We start from the raw sequence: 24,293 nt of genomic DNA, 5'->3' as shown, positions 1-24,293 counted from the left end.
AATACAATTTTTCATTATACTACAAAATTTACAATAAACGTATAAATGACTGATATATAATTATTTATTAATATAATCATAGAGTATAATTTAATCTACAAAAGGCTGTTTGGCTTTACCCAGATATCTCTGTTCACAATCCATGCGAGTTGTTTGGCTTTTCAGGACACAAAATATAGAAAAGAAAATGTAAAGTGAATGTAAAATCAGTTCAGTAATATTATCAAGAAAACTATGTACAGTGTGTTTACTTGCTGGAATTACACTTCAAACACACAATTGCGTTCAGTCGTTCTTTCAGGAAAAATGTTCCGGGGGGCACATTTAGTATTCCGGAGGGGGGTCACTGCTGGTACTATTCTATTTATTATTATATTATAGACGTATTATTTTGGTCTCCTCCGAGGGGGCACTCTGAGAGCTCTGGGGAGGCCAGCGTTCCCCCAAAATCATCTCTGGAAGAAGCAGTGATTGCGTTGATCCGTTGTGTTCTTTTGGCTTATATTGAAGTTTATTCTTCCCTTATATATCCACAATGAAAATAAATCACAAATGGCATGGTTGTGGATGGAGGATTGTTTATGCTGTAATGTCAGCCCCTCCGAGGAAATGCGTAAGCTCCAGTAGGTTCTTTTATTTCGCAGGGCTCAAACTTCCCGGTGGAGGTACATCGCAGGCGCAATTTTCCCTGTTCTTGAGGTAGAGCCCAAATTTCCCAGACGCAAAATTCTCGACACCGTTCGAATGACCTCGGAAGACGATATCTTTTTCAATACTTTTTTTTATATTCTTTTACTCGAGATTTCTTCATAGCTTCTTATTAAAATACTTACTAATATATCCTCATTTTATTGTCCTAACCAATCAATATGAGTATGTTGTCAGTAAAATATTTAGATTGATCGAGCCTCTGGTGTGTAACCACAGTATTTCATATCATCCCCCCCATTAGAAATCTTGGCTAAACGAACCAATATATGTTGCCAATAAAATAGTTTAGAATTATTGAGCCCCTGGTAAATAACCACAGTATTTCGTGACAGACCCCCCCCCCTTCCTATTACCATATTCTAGCTACGTGCCTCACTCAGCTAATTCTCTACATTCTTTACCAAGCACACATTTTCTAAAGCGGAAAATGCTCTCTAAATATCTAAGCTCATTATTTTCAGCAGATGCACAAACTGGGTAACATTCTATCTACATGAATGTTATATATGTCGATTACTGGAAACCGCTTCTCGCTATCTATTACCATATTTACTATATAATGATTAACGTTAAAACCGGAAATGGTTGATTTGTACCGCTTCCGGTTTGAATATTACATTCATCAGGGAACTCGATTCTTAACTATTGACTCTGTACATCATGGCCAAAATTGATTGGTAATCCATCAGATAGTTCTTGAGACTGTTTGTTTCACTGACGGACAGAATGAATATATGGCTATAGAGTTTTGATAAACTAAATTCGTTAATGAGTGATGATGGAACAAATATAAGAAAGGAAACCAAGAGTACCACCGGGAAAATTTTCGAACACAAAATTAGCCATCGAAAACCCACATGTCCTGGGTTAGAATACCATAGATGAAAACTCTACCACTGAGTCGTCAATCACCCGCTTATTAGTTTTGTTAACTATTATATTAATATAAATTAATGAATGCCTGCTTATGTTAATTATTGAACAATTACATTGTATACTTCGTAAAGTCAAAAATTATAAATTCGTATTTACTGTACATACAGTGAGCGCAGAAAGTGTTCGTACACCCAGGGACGTAGCTAAGGGGGGGCCCGAGGGGGCACCGGCCTCCCCAAATCTTGGCTTGGCCCCCCCAAATACTTATTTAAAATTATGTTACAATTTTTTTTAGCCGACAATAAATGAAAAAAAATATTCATAGTAAACTGAAATTATACATACTTCTAAGAAAAGGTTATTTTTAAAAAAAATTATTTATAGGCTATTTCTTAAACGTTAAGTGAATGGTAATAAGAGTATAAGATCAGTAACTTTGGGGCCTGGGCGTCATTTTCGTTAACACTGGGGGGAAGTTCTTCCAGCCCTTAGAGTGATTCCAGCCTTATAGTCGCCTTGAGGTACTAAGGGCTAAAAATCTATACGAATGCACTTTTTATAACTAACTAAGACAGAACTGAAAAGTCGATTCGATTCAAAAGCTACAAGAATCCCTCTCCCCCATTGCTGAGTTTTGCAACATAGTATTTTATACTTTGTTTTACTAGAAGGTATTGAGTGTAGATTTACTTTCGTATATTTATTATATTTAACAACGATTCTGGCTAAACAGATGAGAAACTATTTAGACCCCTAAACAATATGTACTGGCGCTGGCAACAGGCTGAGCGGGAAAGAGTCTATTTTCGTACTGAATGTGGAGTGCGCAGTGTTAAGTTTGCTATGTGTGTGTTCTTGAAATTAAGTTAAATATGGAGAGGTTTATAAAATCTGGATATTTTATTTCACATGGAAAAACTGAGAAGCACTTGACGAGTACCTGCAGCGAAACTGATAAGGTGCATGTTGTTGCTGAGGAAAATATTCATTCGGACACTGTTGATAAGGAAGAAGCTAAGGAAGTTGCTAGCACCTCACAACAAAACATTCATGTGAATGACTTATTTTCAGAGGTCCAAAGAAACTGCAGAGATTTTGGATCTACAAAACCACGCACCTAGAGAAGTAATAACTGCCCGTCGCGAGTGCTTAAAACGTATAGTGGCGATTTAGTTCGACAGGGATTAGCTTTGCGAGGTAAAAATGAAGATGACAACAGTTTAAATAAAGAGAATTTCTAGTAAATATTCAAGTTACGACGTTTTGACCCTTTTTAAAAGAATATCAGCGCCAGGAAATACCACTTATTTGTCCCCAGAAATTCAAAATGAAGATATCTTATGCTGCGGTGAGGAAATCATCAATGTCATTGTAAGTGAACTGAATGCCGCTGGAAAGTTCAGTGTTATAGCTGATGAAACACGAGATATTAGTGTTTCTGAACAACTTAGTGTTTGTGTGAGATATGTGAAAAATTCTAAAACGGTAGAGCACTTTGTGAAATTTCAGGTAAACAATTATCGAAACTTTGGCTTCTGTAGGTGTTAATAAGGGCTCAAAATGCATTGGGCAAGTTTACGATGAGGCGAGCGTTATGAGAGGCCACATAGGTGTTGTGCAAAAGTTATTTCGCAAGTCTCATCCCCTCGCACTGTATATCCATTGCTATGTGCACCAGTTAAATTTAATAATATTTAATAATTGTAAAAGTGTGTTCGTTCGAACAAGCAAATACCTTTTTGATTTATTGCAGACTGTACGTAACTATTTCTCTGTGTAAAAGCTTATAGACGATAAAGCAAGCTCAGACAGCGTTAGGTTTGGAGCAATCCAGTATACCTGGCCTTTCAGACATTCGTTGGTCTTCACATACCGGTATTTGTTCACTGAACGCTGTAAAAAAGAATTATGGAGCTATAATCTCTGCATTAGAGGGTAAGGATGCTAAGAAGACTACTGAAGCTGATTGTATTGCGAACAAACTGAAATCATTCGCAACTGTTTCATGCTTGATTGTTTTTTGCAAGATTGTGGGAATTATTAGTGGCCTGAATAATTTTCTACAAGGAGAAGATATTATCCTAGCAGACGCCCAGCTATCTATTTGTTCGGTTGTTGGAGTCATAAAAGAACTTAAAAAGGAAGAAAATTCAATGTGTCTCTACACTGAAGCATTGGAGTTTGACACACGAAATGGTGTAGAATGTTTTAATCAACCAAAGAGCAGAGAAAAGCGAGATAATAGTATTATGAAAGGTTTTCTGGTTTCCATTAGTATTCAGAAGAGATACAATATCGGGTAGTATTTCACTATCCAAAAGTACATGTTTCAGAACCCTAAGGTACTCACGAAACAACTTGTATAGAGGGAGTTTGGCACCTTACATATAATTTGAAGTACTCACCAACTATCTCTATAAAAATTGTTGCAGAAGTACCGGAGGATCGGGAAACTTGGATATTTGGATAGGGCAAATATTAGTTTCTAAGTGAAGTCTTGAGGCGACTACGGTAGGTCCCATAGTTTCGGAGCTATGGACCTTTAGTTATTTTTTTTAAATATGTTGTCGGGTGCTTATAACTCCGAAAGGAAGCATTTGTGCACCCAGGTTGGTCTATACTTTTTGTCCTATCTTGGCGTCAGGAATTACCTCCCAAACGTCGGTGTTGTTTTGAAACACCCTATATACCGGTATATATATATAATTCCATTTGCAAATATGGCCCCCCCAAACTCAGAAATCTGGCTACGTCCCTGCGTACACCTATGCTATTGAAACGAGAATGCCTGCGAAAAAGAAACAGAAAATTTAAGAAGTGTAATAACACACACAATATGAATAATGAAAACTAAGCTTTATGAATATATCAATAAAGAACCACAAAGACAAGTTTAATGGTCAGAAAGTAAATAAATTCCGTAGAAAATGTATAGAGTAGACGCAAAAAGTGATCGTACACCTGACGTACGAATACGAAACAAAGATACCACAACTGGGGTTCACTAGTATTCACCTGAGTATACACCTCTGTATAGCATGACGAGTAACAGAATGAGTTTAGTTGTGAATAGGAATGAAAAAACTGCACGGTGGGCTGTCGGAATGGGAAGCAACCGAACAGAAACAAATGAGGAGACAAGAAAAGTAATTATTAAAGTGCATAAGAAGGGTAAGTCTTTGAGAAAGATAGCAAACCTCAGGGACAGATCCAGAGGGGGGCGATCGGGGCCATCGCCCCCCCACAATAGGAAACTTTCTTTTTTATATATAAATAAACCCATCCATAACAAGTTTGGAGCTCTTAAAAGTAGCAGTATTACTGCCGACCGCCCCTTCCCCAGAAGTCCGTCCTGGATCCGCCCCTGTATAGAGTTGCCACAATCGAGTATTTTCCGCTGTATGTTTGGAGTCGTTGTCTTGCTGAACAATAAATTGTTTTCAAGAACCATCTTCTGCGCACTAGTATGGAGATATTCCTTTAATATGTTAATATACACTTTGTGGATCATCACTCCATCGATAAGGTGGAGACGACCCACTCCTAAGGCACTCACACAACCCCAGACGAGCACGGACCCTCCTCCGTGTCTTACTTTAGGACGAGATTTTGAGGATTCATCTCTGTATTCACCTTGCGCCACACCATACGCCTCCCATTGGACTCGATAAAATTAAATTTACTTTCGTCCGAAAATATGACCCTATTCCAGAAAGAAGCCTGATCCCTTATCTTTATACTCTTTTTCAAACTTTAGTCTCTTTATACGATTTGTCTTGTTCACCCAGAACATTTTCCTGGCTATCCGACCATGATACCCTGCAAATATTCCGCACTGTACTGGCTGATACTTTAACACCGTGTGTTTCCAGATCCGTTGCCATTTGCACAGCACTACTTTTTGGAACCTTTTTTCTTTCCCTAATAATGTAACGTTTAACTTGTTCACTCAACACTCTTGGTCTTCCAGTTCTTTTTATTATTATTATTATTATTATTTTTTTTATTATTTTTTTATGGTTTCGCACAGTGATAGAAACATTACACATCGCAATTATTGTTTGTACTGTTGAACGAGGCCTGTCTGCAAGGTTTGCCAGGGGCGAATCCAGGACGAACTTCTGGGGGGGGGCGGTCGGCGGTAATACTGCTACTTTTAAGAGCTCGAAACTTGTTATGGATGGGTTTATTTATATATAAAATAAGAGTTTCCTCTTGTGGGGGGGGCTATCGCCCCGATCGCCCCCCTCTGGATCCGCCCCTGACTCTATAATACCTTGAAACAGCTTCGCACACCTCCCCAATCCCCAGACATGAACCCCATAGAACATCTATGATCTGTTCTGGAGACAAGAATCAGAAGGCACAGCTTCTCTACCAAAGAAGGCCTAAGAAAAGCTATTCAAGAAGAATGGGACATAATCAGTCCCGAAGCTACAGAACTACGAACTACTACAGGTGAAATCAATGCCACGAAGACTACAGACAATCATTAACACACAGGGTAATCCCACAAAATATTAAATAACGTAATATACTTTATAAGCATTAATTCAAGCATAAGTGTACGGTGACTTTTTGCGTTTACAAAAAAGGAATTCTCTCTTTTCTTCTGAACAAAACAGTGATTGTGTTTGTTTGGCCTTTCTCTTGTATATAGAAATAAAATGTATGAATGTGTAGTCTTAATTCTGGTTATATATATATATTCCACCTCCCGTTCTCATGCTAGCTGTTTTCAATATAAAGTATGCACGGTGTACGAACACTTTCTGCGCTCACTGTAGGTATGTTGACAATAAGCGAATGTTATTAGAATATTTGTTGAGATTTATTTTCCTTCACTGCCTTTCGCCTGGTTAAAAAGTAGTTTGCAGTGCTTTGGAGCAGCTGCAGGTGGGAACGCGATAATGTTTGAGACATACCGGCGACTTTTTTGTGTGTGAAAATAAGACCTTTCTCATAAAGTAGTAAATAACTGCAGTAGCAATTGTCTACGTAAATGATAAAGACATATCCAACTACAAGAAATTAATACAGCATATCGCACCCCCACTAGAAGAGTGTTACATCTCGAAATTCAATGTTTTTAGAAAACGGCGTTTGAAATTTCAAGAAGCTTAAGCTCTTTCTGCTGGCTACAAGTACAAGTAGCCGGTGATTGTATAGCTGCAAGGGGACTTCCTAAACATCAACGATCATGCGCTAACAGAAAATACCTCAGTATAACAACTTTATTGCTTAAAAAAATGTAATAATCTTAGATGTAACACTATTCGAATAGGACTTTTCATGTAATTGCAGATATAACATACAAAATATAATGGAATTTTCATGACATTTTCACATTTTTATGGCTCTCTTATCCACATCCGCTCCAATTCTCTCTCTCTAAACGTCTAATGTATGATTGGGGTGAAAGGTGGTGATGTGCAAGTAAGATATTAAAAAATACAGTAGGTGAATTACAAAAAAATAAACAAAAAAATATAGTATAACTTTTGTTATAAGTATCTTCAAAAATATTTTTTTAAAAAATCTTGTTGAAGTGAAAACTAACATGAATCACACATTCTTTTTATTAACAAATCTATGCAGCTTCTATTTATTTACAATAGTAGAATAATGAGGGTTTTTTTCCTTAAAAATAATTCTTCAGTGTTATGCAGTTCAATAAAAACACAATTCGGAATCACGGAACGTGTAAACTTAATAAAATATAACTACAACATTAAAGTCTGTGATAATTTTAAACAGATTTTAAAAATAATTCTTGAGTGTAATGCAGTTTAATAAAAGGATACACAATTCGTTATCACTGAGGTGTAACCTTAATGGAACATAATCACAACATTAAAGAGTACAATAGTTTGAAACAGACTATTATAAAATTTACAAATTCCAATTGCTAAGAATTGAGTTTATTTTGTGATGTTCAAAGATGCAAACCCTTATAAGCTTGTGGTATGGCGGGGCAGTTCACCAGAGACATAAGATCTTCCTTCTTTCGTGCAGGAATGCCCGGAGGTGTTTTGTATGCTGGTTTTATTCCCCATACGTTGAATCTCTCAATCCCAGAATAGGAAGCTGGGGTCGCAGAAACAGTATGCTTTCGGGTGGTTCTTGCTTCATGAGTCGTACGTTTAGATTGGTCAACAAACACTTCTTCGAAATCAGATGCACCATAAGATGTTTTGTAGTAAAACTTCAATGGGTTATCCTTCTCAACTTTGAAAACTCTGATGTCATTGAAACTGAAGCATTCAAATTTACTATTCACGTTGAAATTATTGCCTACTTTATCAGCTAGATCCTTGAAATTCACAAAATCTTCATGAGTGTACTCAACAACATTGAAATATGGCTTATTTTTTTTGGCGTTCCTTATTATCTGGTAATACTGGGAAGGAACATAAATTGCACCAGACTTACGTGATCTTTTAATTTCTTTTTCTATCACAGAGTGGACAGCATCACCCTCGTTTTGCGTGTGACCTTTAACAAGATATTTATGTGTGATGCTATTTACATTGTCCAGTTTGTAAACAGCATACATGTACATCACAAATAAGTACTTATTTTTCTGTTGTCCTCCACAATTGTCTGAATAAAATATAAAGTCTACCTTATTTGGAGACTTTTCAGAAATATTTGCCATGTACTTGTATACACAAGTTGAAATCTCAATAGATCCCCTTTTTTCTTCTCCCTCGTGCCACACATTACAAACAGTTTCCTTACTCTTGACATCATAAATGGTGAAGTTGTATGTCGATAGTTTTGACTTATAATAAAAGAGTGATACGTCACCATTAGGTGTTGGCAGAGCTGCTTGCAAATCATAGCAACAGACGATGACTCCAGCTGATTCCACTCTTTTATCGGCTTCTTTCTCTGCTCTACAGAGATCTTTCTCTTTTAGATGAATGTCATATTTTAATGTAAGCTCTGCGTCAACACAATTAGCAGATTTGGCATTGGAATATTCTACACACAACTCGCACAAGTCTTTTTTGGGGACAAAAAAGCCTAGGTTAAATTCGAAATTGAATTTTTTTTCGAACAGTGATTGTGTCCCGTACTGTTTTCCTTCTTTCTTACACATTTCGACATAATCACGGTAAATACCTACAATAGTTTTTCCTCCATCGATATACTCTCTATTACTTTGTGATCTCAAGTAGTGACTCTCAATTCTAGGGATTGAGTTAATGTGTTTCCGCATATCATCTTTCATTTCGTCGGGTATTTTCCGATGGCGATCATGCTTCCCTCTTAAATCTTGCTCAATAACACCATCTTCTGATTTCTTCTTCATTACCGTGCTAACAACTCTGTGATTTATATCTAACGTGGACATAAAGAAATGTTTGCATACACGTATTTTTTCTTCCCCTTTGAAGAAATAGTACGCCACATTTAAACCTCTTTTAGTTCTTGTAGTTCTTGTTCCTCTGTTTACTTGTGTGGTACATCTTGCAATAAATTCTCTTTGACGGTTAATGTCTCCCATTTCCCAAAAATCTGAGAATATCTTTCTCCGATAATCTTCATCCATTTTGGTTGAACAAGCAAACTTACAATTCTGACAAGCTTTTCTCAATGATCTGGCTCCGACTTCCTTATGTGTAGTCCTTGATACATATTTTTGACCAGTATTTCTAAGTTGTTTTACAACATTTTCTTTCCATAATGATGGATCTGCCTTTCGTTTTCTTCCTCCTTTCGTGGTATCGGATGAACCAGAGTCATCGTTGCTCTTTGACTCCGTCGACGCATGATCTATGGGAGATAGTAAGGCAGAAGTGTTTTTAATTTCTTGCGACCGTCGTTTTCTTGAAGGCGGCTGCTTTCTATAGTTCTCATAATCTTCAGAAGATGAACTACTAAGATCTTCTGAAAGCACGTCTGGATCCTTATCTGGATCATCACTATCCAAAATATAATCACGCCACTGTTGTTGGTCTAGATGAGACCTTTTTTCGATAGAATGTGTTGCTGGAAGTTGCACGGAACTGTCACACTTAGGGAAAAACTTGTTTCGCAAATTTCTAATAGTTCGATAATCAACCGATTGGAAAAAAGAGTCGTGTTCAAAAGGCATCGGTTTCCAACACTCTCCTTCTTTAAATCTTAAACCAGTAGTTTCAGTTCTTTCAGTTTGTTCTAGGTTTTCTTTACAATCATTACCAGAATCACTTTCATTCTTGTGTGTACTGGATAGGCCATCATAAACCATATCCACTATACGTCGTCCGCGCTCCATTTTCTGAAAAGATATAAAAAAATAACATCGTAAAATTCTAATATTGATTAGTATTATTTTACATTAAATTACCAATGTCATGTAGCATACAAAATGAACCTGAAGCTCCTGGAAATGAATAGAGAAAGTTAAAAATGAAATGAACGCTCCACACGCTCCTAATAATCAAGGTAGTATTTATTAAAAACAAAACTATAACAATGGATCTGAAAAAAAAAATACATATGTTTGGCATTCTGATAATTTTTAATACCATTATGTCCGGTGGAGACAAAAGTGATTCGGATTCTACGAAAATGAAATACACTTAAATTCACAGAGAAAACATAATAGAGCACATATGGAGGCGTGCTTTTGAAGCTGGAATTGGCAGACGTCAAGGCATGAACTAGATGTCAGCGTAATGTCACTCGTAACGTCATTATTTGCTTTAGTTCTTCATAGCACCAGCCACAGCAACTATGGCTGTTTCTATCGGCTTCAACATGCGCAATGCTTTATAAAAGGAAATACGAGGATTTAATTCTCCATAATATCTATGGTTAAATTTCCCTACAACATTTGCGGTTGGAGGAATAAACAGCAAACAGTAACCCAATACCAGGAACAATCCCACTTCTGTAAGTTAGAAAATGCAGATGAAAACAGACAACAATGCTATTCCTGTAAAATAATAATAATAATAATAATAATAATAATAATAATAATAATAATAATAATAATTCGTGAGCCTCAGCGAAGTTTAGATACTCTTATACTATTCTGATATTTAATTGATTTTTAGAAGGGATATATACGAAAAATGTGTTGTCGGATACAGCATACATTGGAAAATCGAAAATAGTATCATGATAAATTTAAAGTGACATTATTCAAGATGTAATAATATTTCGTCGTGTTAGAATGCTAAGTGATGTAACTGTAAAGTAGGTACATTATTAGAAACATCAATATCCTTTTACATTAATACATTTACCTCCCATTTAGGTAAAAGATGACTGTTACATAATGTTAGATTACAACAAGAAGTGTGAGATGGGAAATAAATACTGTTTCCAAGAAGTCGAATATGGGTGTATCTCTATAAATAACGTTGTTCTACAAAATGCAATCAATTGAACATTTAACAATATAAGACGAATACAGTTGCATCTACATATGTAACGGTCATCTGTTGAAGAGAATTCGAAAAGTAACTTACCTTCAGCCCAATACAGTTGCAACTGAGATGTAACTGTCCTCAGCGATGTTCACCCTTCGGAAGCTCGCTCACTACTGACGTATTGATGATGCAACACTACTAGACACTCGTAGGCTGTCATTTACCCAAAACCGATGACCGTTATTAACGTTCCCAAGCGGAAACCAGACGAGATATCATTATAATTTTCTTACAGGTGAAAGAGCGCACTTTTCTTTAGTAGATTATAGGTTTATCTCAAAATCGCTATTTTCGGAGATGTAACACTCTTCTAGTGGGGGTGCGATATATAGCCTATTCATTATTGTGTTTCTCTTTTAACAGCTATTAGCTAAGGATGGATAATTCCAGAATTTTTACTTTCCGGAATCCGGAAAGTAAAATCGGAAAAATTCCGGATCTCGGAAAAATTCCGATTTTTTCTAAATTCCGGATTTTTTCCGAATGTCGGAATTTTTCCGAAATCCGGAATTTTTCCGAATTCCGGATTTTTTCTGAATTCCGGAATTTTTCCGAAATCCGGAATTTTTCCGAAATCCGGAATTTTTCTGAATTCCGGAATTTTTCCGAATTCCGGAATTTTTCTGAATTCCGGATTTTTTTCCGAATTCCGGAATTTTTTCTGAATTCCGGAATTTTTCCGAAATCCGGATTTTTTCTGAATTCCGGAATTTTTCCGAAATCCGGAATTTTTCTGAATTCCGGAATTTTTTCGAATTCCGGAATTTTTCTGAATTCCGGAATTTTTTCCGAATTCCGGAATTTTTCTGAATTCCGGAATTTTTCTGAATTCCGGAATTTTTCTGAATTCCGGAATTTTTCCGAAATCCGGATTTTTTCTGAATTCCGGATTTTTTCCGAAATCCGGAATTTTTCTGAATTCCGGAATTTTTCCGAAATCCGGAATTTTTCCGAATTCCGGAATTTTTCTGAATTCCGGAATTTTTCCGAATTCCGGAATTTTTCCGAAATCCGGAATTTTTCCGAAATCCGGAATTTTTACGAATTCCGGAAAGTAAATTTTCCGATTCCGGAAAACAAAATTTCCGGAATCCGGATTCCGGAAAATTTTGGCCATCCCTAATATATATATATATATATATATATATATATATATATATATATATATATATATATATATATATATATTAGGGTGGTCCTTATTTATATGGGGAAAAATAAATTTAGGAATTTCCTTGGACTCACCCCCTAAAATGGTTCCATAGGGAACAAAAGTAAGCCAGGAGAAAAATTAGATCCATTGAATAATTTTAAATATTGCCCCAAATGACCTAAAATTTTGAATGCTTTTACAATACATAGTATATGGGGAAAAAAACTAACTAACTAACTCTATGGCCTATGGAACCCGGAGGTTCAGTGCCGCGTTCACAAAAGCTCTCCACTGACTTCTATCCTTAGCTAATTGCATCCAGTTTCTACTTTGTATTCCTATCTCTGCGAGATCCATCTTAATATTGTCCTCCCATCTGCGCCTAGGTCTTCCTAATGGTCGTTTTCCTATGGGTCTACCAGTCAAGACTTTGAAAGCGTTTCTACTTTCTTCCATTCTAGCTACATGACCTGCCCACCTAAGCCTCCTAGACTTGACGACCCTAACAATGTTGGGTAAACCGTATAAACTATGTAGTTCCTCGTTATGAAGCTTCCGCCATTCCCCATTCTCGTTCCTCTTGGGTCCGAATATTCTTCTCAGGATCCTGTTCTCAAATACTTTCAGTCCATGTTCTTCCCTCAGAGTAAGCGACCATGTTTCACAACCATACAGAACAACAGGCATGATTATCGTTTTGTATATTTTAAGCTTCAAATTCCTCGACAGAATTCGCGACGACAAGAGATTTTGAACCGAATAGTAACACGAATTCCCTGCTTTTAGTCGACATTTAATTTCTTCGTGAATATGATTTTCGTCTGTTAATATTGATCCTAAATATTTGAAAGTATCCACTTTATCAAAAGTATTATTTAATATTTTAACGCCTCCACAATTTGCCGTATTACGGTCCCGACGCACTTCCATGTATTTAGTTTTCTCTGCATTTACTTCTAAACCCATGTCCCTGCAAGCGTTTAATAAGATCTCTGCATTTATTTCTACTGTTCTCCTATCATCCCCTATTAAATTTACATCATCAGCATATGCCATAACCTGGTGAATGCCGTTCAACTCTAGGCCCTGGTTGCTATCTTTGATTTTCCTTATGGCGTATTCCAGCACAAAGTTAAATAATAATGGCGACAACGCATCTCCTTGTTTCAGGCCATTTTCGACGTGGAAGCTCGTGGACAAAAATTTTCCTACCCGGACTTTACTTTGGGATTCACTTAAACATATCTTAATTAATCTAATTAGCTTTCTCGGTATTCCAAGTTCTGTAAGAACGTTGTATAATGTTTCTCTCCTAACCGAGTCGTAAGCCTTTCTAAAATCAATAAATAGTTGATGTACCGGGGTATTGTATTCCCACTTCTTTTCGAGTATTTGGCGAATGGTAAATATTTGGTCGATAGTTGATCGATTTCGTCTAAATCCGCACTGATAATCTCCAATAATTTCATCTGCGTATGGGGTCAATCTTGCTAACAGAATATTTGAAAGGATTTTATAGGATGTTGACAGAAGAGAAATGCCTCGATAATTATTACAGTCAGTTTTGTCGCCTTTCTTGTGAATTGGAACAATGATTGATTCTTTCCACTCTTGTGGCAATTCTTCCTTGTTCCAGATAAGGAGAATGAGTTTGTGTATCTTGTTCCACAATTTTTCGCCTCCAGCTAAAATTAACTCAGCCGGAATTTCATCTACACCCGGAGATTTGTGTTTCTTCAATTTCTTTATAGCGGCTTCCACTTCTATTCGATTGGGTTCTGGAATATACGGTTCTGCGGTGTGTATCTCCTTTTCTCCACGCACATTAGTTTTTGGCTGCGTGTTCAGCAAATCGTCAAAGAAATCTTTCCATCTATTTAAGAGGCTATCCGTATCGGTGAGAACTGTTCCGTCAGATTTCTTTAATATATAAGCACGAGGTTGATAGCCTTTCTTAAATTCGCTGATCCCCTTATACATGTCCCGAATATTTTTATTTTTACTATTATCTTCAAGTTCCTCAATTTTAGCTTTCAAAAAATCCCGTTTCTTTGTTCTAAAAGTTTTGGAAGTTTCCCGCCTGGTATCTGCGAAATTTTGTGTAGTTGTTTCATTCGTATTTTGAAGCCACCGTAATTTTGCCTGTTTTCTCTTCTCTGCTAGTTTAATGCATTCTTGGTCGAACCATGGTTTGTTCCTACGTATTTCCGCGTGTCCCAATTTTTCTATTGCTGAACTTTTAATGCTATCTCTAATTTCAATCCAAGTATCCTCAACACTAGTGCACTCCGAGTCTTCTAAAACCGCGAATCTATTCGAAACTTCAATCTGGTATTCCTCTCTTACCTGGCTCTCTTCTAATTTCTTTAAATTAAATCTCTCCGTTTTCGGACATTGAATATTACCTTTATTCAGCGATAATCTCTCCCGTATTATCGCTACTACCAGGTAGTGATCAGTGTCACAATCAGCCCCTCTAAACGACCGGACGTCAATTATGCTAGATTGTCTTCTTCTATCTACTAAAACGTGATCAATTTGATTATGTGTTTTTCCGTCTGGTGATGTCCAAGTGTATTTATGAACGTCGCGATGTGGGAATTTTGTACTCTTCACGATTAGGTTTTTGGATGTTGCAAAGTTCACGAGTCTAACACCGTTGTCATTACTTTCCTTGTGCAAACTTTCGTTCCCTATAATCGGTTTGAAAATATCCTCTCGTCCTACCTTCGCATTGAAATCCCCTAATAGAATCTTCATATGGTATCGCGGGAGTTGGTCAAATATCCGTTCCACTTCTTCGTAAAAACTATCTTTTATATCGTCACCCTTATCTTCAGTTGGAGCATGTACATTTAAAACAATAATATCACACCACCGTCCCTTAAGAGTAATAAAAGAAAGTCTGTCAGTAACAAATTCCACCCGTTTAATTGCTGGTAATATTCGTTTGTGAACGAAAAACCCTGTTCCTAACTGGTGATTTTTATTTCCTTCCCCGTAAAAGAACGTAAAATTTCCGGAATTCTCAGATCCATTTCCTTCCCACCTAACTTCCTGAACTCCTACTACGTCCATCCTGTATTTCTCTAACTCACTCGTTACAGATTTTAACGCGCCTGCCCTATAAAGACTTCTAATATTCCATGTTCCAAATCTCATGTCCATTTTCTTTTGCTGATGTCGTGCCAAGTTATCAGTCCTTGTCCGAGGCTTTTGTGAATGTTTCTGAACAAGTACCTTTTTTTACAGGATGAGGGTGTTAGCCTTACCCAAACCCCCAAGCTGGAGGACCACTCCTAGTCGTCTGTCCGCGACTGCTTATTCAATATATTCGCAGCTAACCTCTATATCTAGAGGCCTTCTCCTCGATCCGCTGGGGAAAAGCTGGAATAAAATCTTGTAATTTACAAACGGCTTAAGGGAATGGAAAGATATATTGGATAATGGAACTAGAAGAAATGAACAACCTAATTTTGTATAGCATTATTATGGCGGCCATCTTGAAGTTCGCCATCTTGAAGTTCGCCATCTTGAATTCAGGTCAAAATTTTCAAATAGGAAGAGGGTCATGTTACATATCATTTTGAGGTGGCGTTTTCCCGAAGCACAAATCTCGTATTATTTTCAAGCTACCAATAATCTTGTAAGAGTTATTACGTGTGAAAAACGAAATGCTTCGATCTAATGTTATTTTATTGTAGTTATGGACCACAGATTTGTAAGAATTTTGGAAGTATTTTACATAAACTGGAAACAAACTGCTACAGAAAGTTAAATCTTTCTTTCCTCATGAACTACCAATAAGATTTTCCATCAAGATGATTCATAGACTATTATGAGGAAAAAGAAAAAATATAACATGGAAGAAATTGAAATATCCCTTATTTATGTAGTACTGTAGCTTTGGGGTAAGTTTTCAATAGGTTTTCAATCTTATATACTACACAGTTCACTTTTGTCACATCTAGGAAAAGATTATCTTTGAGAATTCACTATGTGCAAAAGAAACTGTTTCTGATACTCATTTTTCGTTAAAACGATGTTGTAATCTTCTGTTAGTTTCACTCCTCTTTCTGCTGCATCGTTTATTACGGAGATGAATTTAACTATTGTCTTTCCTTGAAGATAGTCATTGTTATCTGACCATGAAATCGGATCACACTCAAGAAACCCTTTGGGTATTTTAAATCTCACGAGAAAAAATTGTTTGTTGTATCAAAATCACTGATTTCTCTTTTCGCAAGAATTTTTATGGTATTATCCTTGCGTCAAACCTCTTTGCTGCTTCACGGTTTCTCCTTAAAGTGTTAATTCCTTCAACCAATTTTTGTTTTTCCACTATGTTAACTTCATCATCAAAAAAACTCAAATGCTACGTATTCCTCCTTCAAGTACCAGAGATGCCGAGAAAATTTAGAAAGAGTCACTTCAGATAATTCATTATCTATTTGCCTATAACTGTACAAAGCTTTGAAAAATTGCAGGTCTTGTAATGATGAATGGGATACTTGATCACATTTAAATCAAGCGTGGACATATAGTCGTATCAGAAAAATTCATGCTCTCCGAAGACCGGTTTCTATTTGCTTAAAAGAGAAATATTTTTAAACAGTATATTGCTTTTCCCATCTACTTTGCATGGTGAATTGCTCCAGGCAAACGAAAGAAAACTCTTCGAGGAGGTATGCCATCCAAGAATGTCAGTTCTAAAAATTTACTGTAATCTTCTCTGCGGTGTCCTGCTTCTACAAGTTTGATAGCAAAATTCAATACTTCATTTCTTACATCTGAAATGTTCCTTACGTCATTATCATAATCAATTCTGGAATAAAGTTAGTACAATCTATTTTAGACCAATCGTTCTGAAAATGCTTAAATAGGGGAACGTCCGGTCCAGATGCAAACGAAACACAACACTTGTCAAATACACATTTTAAAACCAATTCATAAATGTAGTGTCTACAAGGAAGGTATAGAAGATCATTTTGGAGCATCTGCTCTAGCAGAATGAAAGCACGGTTCACATGACACATATTGCAGGGAATAGTGTGACAACAAACTGCCTGCACGAACTTTACCAAGTTCCATTCTTCAAGCTAATGAACTGTAGTAGAAATAATATGTTCGTTCTCCTTTTCATGATGACAAACTGAGAACACCAATTAGCCTCTCATGAGCATCTCCTGTAATAAATATTGATAACCCGTTGATAGTCTCTCTACCAGTCAAATTCGGCAGTAGTTTTCCGTCTCATTGCACAACTAACGCACTTGATGCACTCCGAAATTGTTTTTGTGGTCTTATGCAATTTCGCTATTGATTTTCTCTCAGCATCGATGCATATTTATTACTAGTTCCTTTACATTATGGCCTAATGTTTCTGCCGTCGCTGTCAGAATATGTATTCTCGTTCTATCAGTGGACTTGTATCGATCAAGAGCAGCAACCTGTCTTGGAGTTTTAAAATTAGTTTTTCCCCTTTTACATCCCTTGCAGGGTCCGGGTGCACACAGGCAAATATTTACATTTTATCTTACATACTCAACTGAGTTTTCCTCTTTTCTTGAAATGCTTACCTCCGTGTATTTTGGTGTAAAATTCATACAAATCATTTTCAGAAATGCATTTTTCTTTTGCGTTTCTCTTTCTAATGAAACCGCGCATATCCCTCTTGTTCTTTTCGAGCCAAACTCATGTCTTTACATTTAGTTGTGTAAGAGTTATTACTTGTGAAAAAGAGAAATATTTTCACAGGTAATAATTCTTAGACGACTAAGGCTATCTTTAAAATAGTGCCAGATTTGTGTTTCTGGTGATATAAAAAGATGTCACATGACCCTCTTCCTATTTGAAAATTTTGATCTGAATCGAAGATGGCGGACTTCAAGATGGCCGCTGTGACAATGCCATACAACATTAGATGTGTTTCTTCCTCTAGTTCCATTATCCAGGGTATTTTTGCGTTCCCTTCAGCCGTTTCTAAATTACAATATTTTATTCCAGATTTTCCCATATATTATGTACTGTAATCGGATTCAAAATTTTAGGTCGCTTAGGGCACTATTTAATATTATTCAATGAAGTTAATTTTTCTCCTTCCTTAATTAAATATGGAACAATTTTAGGGGGTGAGTCCACAGAAATTAGGAAATCAAAAATTAAGGAAATCAAAAATTAAGGAAATCAAAAATTTATATATAACAATATGTACCAAAGAAACGGCAAAATACGGCTGCGTTCACAGGAAACTAGTTTCCTAAACACTACCATTTAAGACAATCAACCAAGGCACCATAACAAGGCTTGATGAAGCGCTAGTTATGGAAACCGCCCTGCAATTATGGAACGTGCTCTACTTTGCCCTGCTCTTGCGGACGTTTACAGCATCTTGCAGAAAAACGGATAGCACTGTTTGCTTCCGGACTGATAACATTACACATGCTTTCCTTTTTGTGCGTATTCACCCGTTCGAGCCCAAGTACTTTCCTTGTAAGTGAACATCGTGATAAAATGTTCTTCGCAAGCAATACGACACTCCTCACTGAGGTGCATTTCGCCAGCCCCCCCACCTTGGAGTTTCGAAAAAAAAACCTATGCCAATCGTTTGTGCCGGAATGTACCGCAAAAATTTTCGTTTGTACCACTTCCGGTACGAAGTTATAATAGTTTCAAAGTGGGGGGGCTGGGGAAACGGCAGCACCCCACCTTGAATTTCGAAACGAAACCTATGCCAATCGTTTGTGCTACGTTTGTACCGGAATGTACCGCAAAAATTTTCGTTTGTACCACTTCCGGTACGAAGTTATAAGAGTTTTAAAGTGGGGGGCTGGGCAAACGGCAGCCCCCCACCTAGGAATTTCGAAACAAAACCTATGCCAATCGTTTGTGCTACGTTTGTGCCTGAATGTACCGCAAAAATTTTCGTTTGTACCACTTCCGCTACGAAGTTATAAGGGTTTTAAAGTGGGAGGCTGGAGAAACGGAAACCCCCTAAAGTGAAATTTCGAAACAAAACCTATGCCAACCGTTTGTGCTACGTTTGTGCCGGAATGTACGGCAAAAATTTTCGTTTGTACCACTTCCGGTACGAAGTTATAATGGTTTTGATGTGGGGGGCTGGGGAGACGGCAGCCCCCCACCTAGGAATTTAAAAAAAACTATGCCAATCATTTGTGCTACGTTTTTGCCGGAATGTACCGCAAAAATTTTCGTTTGTACCACTTCCGGTACGAAGTTATAAGGGTTTTGATGTGGGGGGCTGGGGAGAAGGCAGCCCCCCACCTAGGAATTTAAAAAAAAACCTATGCCAATCATTTGTGGTACGTTTGTGCCGAAATGTACCGCAAAAATTTTTGTTTGTACCACTTCCGGTACGAAGTTATAAGGGTTTTGAAGTGGGGAGCTGGGGAAACGGGAGCCCCCACCTAGGAATTTCAAAACAAAACCTATGCCAATCGTTTGTGCTACGTTTGTGCCGGAATGTACCGCAAAAATTTTCGTTTGTACCACTTCCGGTACGAAGTTATAAGGGTTTTAAAGTGGGGGGGGCTGGAGAAACGGCAGCTTCTCTACTTGGAATTTCGAAACAAAACCTATGGCAATCGTTTGTGCTATGTTTGTGCCGGAATGTACCGCAAAAGTTTTCGTTTGTACCACTCTCGGTACGAAGTTATAATAGTTTTAAAGTGGGGGGAAACTTCAGAAACATCAAATTCTATACAAATAGAGATAGAAACATAGTTTTAACAGCAATCATTAGTGCATCATTAGTGCACTTAAAAGCACTAAGCACTAACGTTAGTGCTATCATATTTTGGGATTTATTTAAGATTTTTGTTGGGGGGGGGGAGCCAACTTCAGAAATATCAAATTCTATACAAATAAAGGTAGAAACATAGTGTTAACGGCAATCATTAGTGCATCATTAGTGCACTTAAACGCACTAAGCACTAACGTTTGTGCTACTATATTTTGAGATTTATTCAAAAAATTTGGTGGAGTGGTCAACTTCAGAAATATCAAATTCTATACAAATAGGGATGAAACATGGGGTTAATGGCAAACGTTAGTGCATCGTTAGTGCACTTAAACGTACTAAGCACTATCATTGGTGCTACCATATTTTGGAATTCATTCAAGATTTTCGGTGGGATGGGCAACTTCAGTAATTTCAAATTCTATACAAATAGAGATAGGAACATAGAGTTAACGGCAATCGTTAGTGCATCGTTAGTGCACTTAAAATACTAAACACTGACGTTAGTGCTACAATATTTTGGGATTTATTCGAGACTTCCCCATAGGTTTTTTTTACTTGTAACACCTACACTAATGAAGCACTAACGTTAGGTGTTTGTGCTCTAAGAAGCAATTACGATGCACTAACAATTGCACTAACAGAGGTAATTAGTGCTTTTGAATGCGATGGGAATTTGATACAATGAATAATTCCCCATGTGTTTCTTATGGGAGTTTTGAGACTTATAATTGGCCATTTCTACACTAATGGTGAAACACTAACGAAACTACTTGTATCTTCTAGAAGTACTAACAATGCACTAACGTATAAAACTAATTTTTTCGTTAGTGCTTGTAGTGGGGGCTAAGATCACGATAATTTCGAAAGTTTTTTTTGTAACATTAGTGCTTCCTAGTGCACCAACACCTAAGTTTCGTGCTTCATTAGTGTAGGTGCTACAAGTAAGAAACGGGCCAGCGTGAACTTGGTTCCCACTTCAAGCAGTAACGAAAAATAAGTCCATTCGTTAATGTATCGTTAGCGCTTCTGCAAAACACTCATAGTTCCGTTAATGCTTAACTATTGATATAGATATGGCCAATTATATGCCACAAAAATCCCATAAGAGATTTATGTGGAATTTTTCATTGCGTCAAATTTCCGCCAAAATTAAAAGCACTAATGACCTCTTCTACTGAAATCGTTAGTGCTTCTTAGTGCATTAACACCCAACGTTAGTTCTTCATTAATGTAGGTCCTACAAGTAAAAAAAAACCTTTGGAAGCTTTCATAAACTTGGCGCCCCACTTCAACCAATAACGAAAAAATTACAGCCGTTTTCATTAGTGCTTCACTATTAGTGTAGTTATGGCCAGTTACATCTCAGGAAACTCACATAAGAAATTTAAGGGGAGTTTTTCACTGTGTCCAATTTCTGCCAAATTAAAAAGCACTAATGATCATTTCCAGTACAATCCTTAGTGCATCGTTAGTGCTTCTTCGTGCACCAACCCCTAACGTTAGTGCTTAATTAGTGTAGGTGCTACAAGTAAAATATCTTTGGTGGTCAGCGTGAATTTGCGCCCTCTTCAAGCACTAACAAAGTAATTAGTGCATTCGTTACTGATTCCTGAAAATACTGACACTTTGTATGGAATTTGATATTTCTGAAGTTAGCCCCCACCAAAAATTTTGAATAAATCTCAAAATGTGGTAACACTAACGTTAGTGCTTAGTGCTTTTAAGTGCACTAACGATGCATTAACGATTACCGTCAACCCCATGTTTCTACCTCTATTTGTATAGAATTTGATATTTCTGAAGTTGGCCCCCCCACCGAAAATCTTGAATAATCCCAAAATATGGTAGCACTTACGGTAGTGCTTAGTGTGTTTAAGTGCACTAACGATGCACTAACGATTACCGTCAACCCCATGTTTCTACCTCTATTTGTATAGAATTTGATATTTCTGAAGTTGGCCCCCCGACCGAAAATCTTGAATAATCCCAAAATATGGTAGCACTTACGGTAGTGCTTAGTGTGTTTAAGTGCACTAACGATGCACTAACGATGTGCTAAGTTTAGTGAAAATCTGTCTGCATAAAGATGGGTGTGGGGGCGAACTTCATATGAAGTTGGTCCCCCACCAAAATCTTCAATATCTCGTAAACGCTGATAGCACTAACGTTAGTTCTAAATGCACTAACGTGCACTAATGATGCATTAACGATGTGCAACGTTTGGTGTAATTTGGGAGAGGTGGGAGGCCAACTTCAGGCACGTAAATTTTTTGCAGTACATTCCTGTAAAAACGTACCACAAACGATTGACATAGTCTTATCTCGAAATTCCAAGGTGGGGGGTTCTGGAAACGGCAGCCCCCTAGTTAAAACTGTCATACTTTTGTACTGGAAGTGATACAAACAAAAATGTTTGCGATACATTCCGACACAAACGTAGCACAAACGATTGCAATAGGTTTTGTTTTGAAATTCCTAGGTGGCGGGCTGCAGTTTCCCCAGCTCCCCACTTTAAAACCCTTATAACTTCGTACCGGAAGTAGTACAAACGAAAATTTTTTCCGGACCATTCCGGCACAAACGTAGCACAAACGATTGGCATAGTTTTTGTTTCGAAATTCCAAGGTTGGAGGCTTCCGTGTCTCCAGCCCCCCGCCCACCTTAAAACCCTTATAACTTCGTACCGGAAGTGGTACAAACGAAAATTTTTTCGGTACATTCCGGAACAAACGTAGCACAAACGATTACAATAGGTTTTGTTTCGAAATTCCAAGTTTGGAGGGTGCCGTTTCTCCAGCCCCCCACTTTAAAACCCTTATAACTTCGTACCGGAAGTGGTACAAACGAAAATGTTTGTGGTACATTCCGGCACAAATGTAGCACAAACGATCGGCATAGGTTTAGTTTTGAAATTTTTAGGTGGGGGGCTGCCGTTTCCTCAGCCCCCACTTCAAAACCCTTATAACTTCGTACCGAAAGTGGTACAAACGAAAATTTTTGCGGTACATTCCGGCACAAACGTAGCACAAACGATTGCCATAGGTTTTGTTTCGAAATTCCAAGTTTGGAGGCTGCCATTTCTCCCGCCTCCTCACTTTAAAACCCTTATAATTTCGTACCGGAAGTGGTACAAACGAAAATTTTTGCGGTACATTCCGGCACAAACGTAGGACAAACGATTGGCATAGGTTTTGTTTTGAAATTCCTAGGTGGGGGCTGCCGTTTCTCCAGCCCCCCCACTTTAAAACCCTTATAACTTCGTACCGGAAGGGGTACAAACGAAAATTTTTGCGGTACATTCCGGCACAAACGATTGGCATAGTTTTTGTTAGAAATTCCAAGTTTGGAGGCTGCCGTTTCTCCAGCCCCCCCACTTTAAAACCCTTATAACTTCGTACCGGAAGTGGTACAAACGAAAATTTTTCCGGTACATTCCGGCACAAACGTAGCACAAACGATTGGCATAGTTTTTGTTTCGAAATTCCAAGGTTGGAGGCTTCCGTTTCTCCAGCCCCCCCACTTCAAAACTCTTATAACTTCGTACCGGAAGAGGTACAAACGAAAATTTTGCGGTACATTCCGGCACAAACGTAGCACAAACGATTGGCATAGGTTTTTTTTCGAAACTCCAAGGTGGGGGGGGGGGGGGGCTGGCGAAATGCACCTTCACTGGCAACCTTTTACCAAGTACATGGTAGCATTACCTGAGTAACACTGGGCCAGTCGGTCTCCGTTCTTAACCAGTGGGATATGCTATTGCCATGACATACATAATGGAAATTGCATATTTTGTAGAGTATCCTAAAAGAAGCAAAAGAATCGCTATGAACATAAAGGGTGAGTTGGTATCGAAAGAAACACGTAAAATTGAGCAGATTATTCTTTTATATTGAAAATTATTTTTAGAAATCGTCTGAATTTACAAATATTGATTTTGTAGATAAGATATATCATTTTACTTTTTAGATAATTTGAAATGTAGATTTTTAGTGTTATGTTACGTTATACAATAGTATTTTCAGCTAGGTAAATCAAGTTGATACTTAATTATAAAAGAGGTCTCGGATTAAAATATAAGTCATAATCAAATACAATGAAACCTGGATATAATGTAGCTTGTTATATGGAAATCTGATGAAACAAAAGCATTGTGTTGACCCACGAAGTTTAGAGAATCATGCCTTTATCTTTTAAAAGGAAATCTTTGTGAAACGGAAATAAAAATTCACTATTATATTAAATGAAACAATGTTTAGTTCAAACTAAGTAAGATGAGAAACAGGTGGAAAACGTACATGTGTTTTACTTCAACATAAGTGTTTCATTCTCTGCTAATTGAAAATTTGCATAGCATTGTGGTGTG

General features: G+C 37.4%; 1 protein-coding gene across 4 annotated transcripts in view; it reads left to right on the top strand.

Moving 5' to 3' along the window:
• Positions 1-24,293, top strand: part of LOC145662811 (trypsin-like) — a 108,201-nt gene that overhangs the window by 68,590 nt on the left and 15,318 nt on the right. The gene's annotated exons all lie outside the window — the stretch shown is intronic.

Source organism: Thermobia domestica, chromosome 10, assembly GCF_964235325.1.
Source record: "Thermobia domestica chromosome 10, izTheDome1.hap1.1, whole genome shotgun sequence".
NCBI lineage: Eukaryota > Metazoa > Arthropoda > Insecta > Zygentoma > Lepismatidae > Thermobia > Thermobia domestica.
Note: the sequence above shows the minus strand (reverse complement) of the source record. Positions and strands in the feature narration are given on the sequence as shown.